General features: G+C 45.5%; 1 pseudogene; it reads left to right on the top strand.

The window, feature by feature from the left end:
* The first annotated feature begins 209 nt into the window (after positions 1-209).
* On the top strand, positions 210-4521 carry LOC122913592 (annotated as a pseudogene).
* Positions 4522-4950: the final 429 nt, after the last annotated feature.

Below are 4950 nucleotides of genomic sequence, written 5' to 3'. Positions count from 1 at the left end.
GACACTTAAAAGGAATTTTTACAAATAGCAGATGTGGGGCTTACTGGATCCTTTTTCAAACAAACTGTAAAAGAAAATAAAAAATGCATAACATTGGATTCTATTAATATTAAGAATTATTAATTTGTTCAAATGTGATAACGACATTTTAGTTGTGTTTTTAAAGTCTTTATCTGTTTCCTTTCAATGGCAAGACGATGGTGTAAATTTCCAAGAAGGGGAAGTTTGTTGCTGATGGCACCTTCAGAGCTGAACTGAATGAGTTTCTCACTCAGGAGCTGGCTGAAGATGCTCACTCCGGAGTTGGGGTCCAAGGTATACTAACCAAGTCAGAAATCATCACCTTGGCTGGACCTCAAGGTACACTAAGACAGAAATTATCACATTGGCCACCAGGACACAGAACGTTCTTGGTGAGAAGGACCAGTGGATCTGAGAATCGACTACTGTGGTTCAGAAGAGGTTTGGCTTCCTTAAGGGCACTGCAGAGCTCCACACTGAAAAGGAGGCCACAAGGGGTCTGTGTGCTATGGTCCAGGCCGAGCCTCTGTGGTACCAGCTCCTGGGAGGCCCTGCTGTGAAGTGGGGGTGGGGAGGCTGCAGTTCAGCATGGAGAGTAAGGTCAAAGGCCCTGAGGTTGTGGTGTCTGGGAAACTCCAAGGACAGAGGGCTGAATTCATGAAGTTTGTGGATGACTTGCTGATTCACAGTGGGGACCCTGAGAACTATTATGTTGACACTGCTGTATGCCGTGGGCTGCTCAGACAGGGTGTGCTGGGCATCAAAGTGAAGATTGTGATTCCCTGGGATCCAAGTGCTAAGACTGGCCCTATGAGACCCTGTCCTGATCATGTGAGCATTATGGAGGAGACAGAGCCCACACCCCCATCTCAGAACAGAAGGGTGGTAAGCCAGAGCTGCTGCCCAGCCACAGCAGGTACCCATGGTATAACAGGCTCTCCTTGGTGGCTGGATCTCGAGTCTGGATTTGCTCCATAATGATCTTTAATGAAATCTTTGAAAAAGAAAAAATTAAAATTTTAAAAATTAAAAAATAAAGGCCACCTTGGTGGCTCAGTCGTTAAGTGTCTGACTCTTGATTTCAGCTCAGGTCTCCATGACAGGGTTGTGAGTTCAAGCCCAACACGGGGCTCCACGATGGGCATAGAGCCCACTTAAAATAAATAAATAAATAATCCTTATCCTTTTAGAGATTCACATTGAAATATCTACGAATGAGGGGTGCCTGGGTGGGTCAGTTGGTTGTGCATCTAACTCTTGAATCTGGCTCAGGGCGTGATCTCGGAGTCATGAGATTGAGCACTGAATCAGGCTCCACGCTCAGAGGGAGCCTGTTTGAGGTTCTCTTCCCTCCCTCCCTCCCTCCCTCCCTCAACTCAAACAGGCACTTGCTCTCTCTCTCTCAAAATAAATAAACCTTGGAAGATCTATGAATGAAAGAATATAACATATTGCATTTTATTAAAAATTATATTGGGCAAGCGTAGAGGCTGTTACCATTGAAACAAACTGGATGAGGTAATAGTCACTGAAGCTGAGTGATGGGTAAATGGGGGCTTCATTATACTATTTTGGATATTTTGTGTATTTTTAAAATTCTCCATTATAAAATATGACAAAAGAAAAAAAAATGCCCAAGATCGTGCAAATTGCAGATGAAGGGCAGAGTCAGGACTTGAACACAGGTGATCCAAATCCAAACGCCGATTTCCTCCCACTCTCACTACAATACCCAGATGTGTCTACTGTGTATTTATCTCATTTCAACGTTTATGCCTCAAAAGGAAATGCCACAACAGATCATTCTTATAAGCCTGGAGTTTCTTCAAAGAAAGCCACAGTACAAAGTGTGAAATACAGCTGTCAGAGAATCAAGTATTAGCAGGAAGATCCCTCCATACACCACGGTGACTCAGAAACACTTCCAAACCTGCATTTTGTCTGTTCTCCATCCAGAGCAAATCAGCAGAGAATGAGCCAACCAAGAGAAACAAGAGTCCCCTAATTGACAATGTTTTAAAATAGGCCTTCAGAACCAAGAAGAAGAGCTGTCTGTAAGAAACACAGGAAAAGTTCTCGTATGATCTAAATAATAAAGCATATGTAACACTTTAAATAGTGCTTTCAGATTCATTAAATCATCTTGGGCTCTCAGAAATTCCTTGAGATACGTTAGAGTATATCATAAGACCCCTACCCTAAAAATGAAGCAAATGAGACATAATGAGGTCAAGATCTGATACGTGGACAGGGACTCAAAGTCACAATTTCATTCATTCATCATTCATTCATTCATTCATTCATCAACTCGCTCTTTCATTCATTCAGCAAGCACGGACTCCCAGACTGCTTTCTATACTAAGTGCCTGGGATACAAAAATACAGGAGACCCGACGTCTCTGGGCTAGAGGAGCTTAGGATTTCCCCATGCCCTTAGGACAGAGAGTTCTAGAGGATAGCCCTTCCCCCAGTCCCATCTCCTTCCCTTCCCCATTCTGAGTCCCACACACATCCAGGATTCTGCAGAAACAGTGCTGGCTCTAGGGAGTTGTGTGCATTTAAAGCCTGAATGAAGATCATCACTTTCCTGGCTGAATCTCTTCTATTTGCCCTTCTCATCAGCATCCAAAGCAGGGTGTGTATTTCCACATGTAATAAATGACTAAAGCAGAAAAGGGATGGTTTCAACTTTACCCAAAGATAATTAAATCACATTTACATCACTCAACTAATATTTATTGAACATTCACTATAAGCCAGGTAGTGCGGGACCAATATGATGAATATAAGACAGTCTCAGCCATCCAAGAGCCTACAATCAATAGGGGCTCTAATCACCTACTTAACAGTATTAGGGGCAGTGCTGTTTTGTGTCATGTACCATTAAGTTTTTTAAATAATACTTAACAACTTTGAGAAGTCATAAGCTTTTCTTATTCTTTTCTTGTTTTTCATGGCAGTGTCCACTGACCTGCATCTCACTATAGGCCACCTGTGCCATATACTGTAAGTTTAACTCAGAAAGAGGAGGGGGCTTGGGGAGGAATGAAAATTTAATTAATTTAAAATTAATAAAAATTAATTACAATTGAGATATAAGGACTGACATCCCATTTTAAAGAGCTTATTTTAAAAGACAGGAAGAGTCCAGGGATCACTTGCAGCCAGGGTTCAAAGGACATAGATTCTGAGGAAGATGGGAAGAACGAGGGAATTTTAGCAAGTGAGTCTATGTGGAAGGGCATTCCCCGTGGGGCTGTGGCCCAAGGAAAGTGACAAAGGGCCAAGGAAGGGGCAGAAAACACCCTAGCAACGAAGAATGTATGCATTTGGGTAGGAGCCCACTGGGCAATGGCTGTTTATCATAAGTGCATCTAAGAGTCACCCTGGGATGCTCACAAACCATCCCGTGTCCCACTCTGAGGGATTCAGAAGGTGGAGAGAGTGGACTCTGGGAACCCACAGGTATGGGTGGATCGTTGATGACACTCTGAGAACAGTAGTGAAGAGGTATGGTGAGAGATCCGGCAGGAGAGGAAGCCAAGCTGGACTCCAGAACATAGACTTCGTGGGGCAGGGATCACACAAACAAGCGCCCCGTGGTTGCCATGATCAGAATTACACTTGTCAAAGTGAGGTCTCCAGACCAGAGGCAGCATCACCTGGGATCCTGCTAGAAACACAGATTCTCAGCCCCTATCTCAAAATCTACTATATCGGAAACTCTGGGGTGGGATCCAACGACGGCATTTTAACAAGCCCTCAGGTGATTCTGATGCAGCTCAAGTCTGCAGATCTGTACTCTGAGTTGATACCGGCAATGGTGTGTCATGGCCAAAACTGTGCTAAAATTCCCACTAACTCCATTCCTGGCCAACCTCACATTATTGTTGTTATTTCATCCTTTCTTCTCTAAAACATGGTGGGGGGTGGGGGGCAAGCTGCAAACCAGCATGTTTGGAATAACTTACTAATCTGCTTTATAAGTCACTAACATTCAATGCTTGATCAAGGGTCTGTAAAACTATTAAAATGGAAGTGCCTCGTGAGCACTTCTCAAGCTCTGATGTGCAGACGAGTCACCTGGAGCTCCCGTTAACACGAAGATTCAGAATCCAGAAGCCCAAGTCAGGGCCTAGGCATCTGCATTTCGATCTGCTCCCCAACCACTACCACCCCCCGCCGTCGTGGGCTCCAGCAACCCTCTCCACTCTCCCCCAAAGCTTCCTGCACCTTCCCTTTCCTCCTAGGCAGCCATCCAATCGAAACTTCTATTGGCACAGGCCCCTGTCTGAGAAGAGGGGCTTTGAGGGGTCTACATGCCAGCGGAGGGAGCTCCTGCGCCTGCCGAAGCACCTCCACCGTCCTCCAGAGGGGCTCTGGCAGGAGGACGGCTCTGGCTCATTGGTTTGCAGAGCTAACTATGCATTATTTAAAATATAAACTATCAGCTTCAGCTTCACGTCAGGCTGTAAACCAACCGTCATTCCGCAGGGCTAGAGGGTCCCTTGTCACCCTCCCACGGGCTCCATCCATGGAGCGCAATCAAAATCCCAGCTGGGACCACTGCATTAACTCAGTTAAAAGAAAACCGTGCCCCCTGCAGACGCGCGTCCCTACCCCGCGAGCGAGCGCACGCGCCGTTTCCTCCCGCTCCAGACGCGGCGCGGTCGCCTGCCCCACGAGCTCATCAAGCATTCCGCGGTCATGAAACGTTTACGCTAACAAAACTGCAGAGTTGCAGCTCAGGACTTCGCTGTAAATATTTATTAACCACGACTATCAAGGCAACGCTTCTCATTGACTCCAGGGTCCATTTCCTGGTTTTCCCCACCAGGCGGTTCAATCCCCGCTCTCTCTGTCTCTCACTAAGAAGGCAGGGGGGAAAAAAAGGTATTTCTTACAAAAAAGTGTTTTACGAAAATCTGC

This window comes from Neovison vison, chromosome 7 (genome assembly GCF_020171115.1).
Source record: "Neovison vison isolate M4711 chromosome 7, ASM_NN_V1, whole genome shotgun sequence".
Taxonomy (NCBI): domain Eukaryota; kingdom Metazoa; phylum Chordata; class Mammalia; order Carnivora; family Mustelidae; genus Neogale; species Neogale vison.
This window is presented reverse-complemented; position numbering and strand designations above follow the sequence as displayed.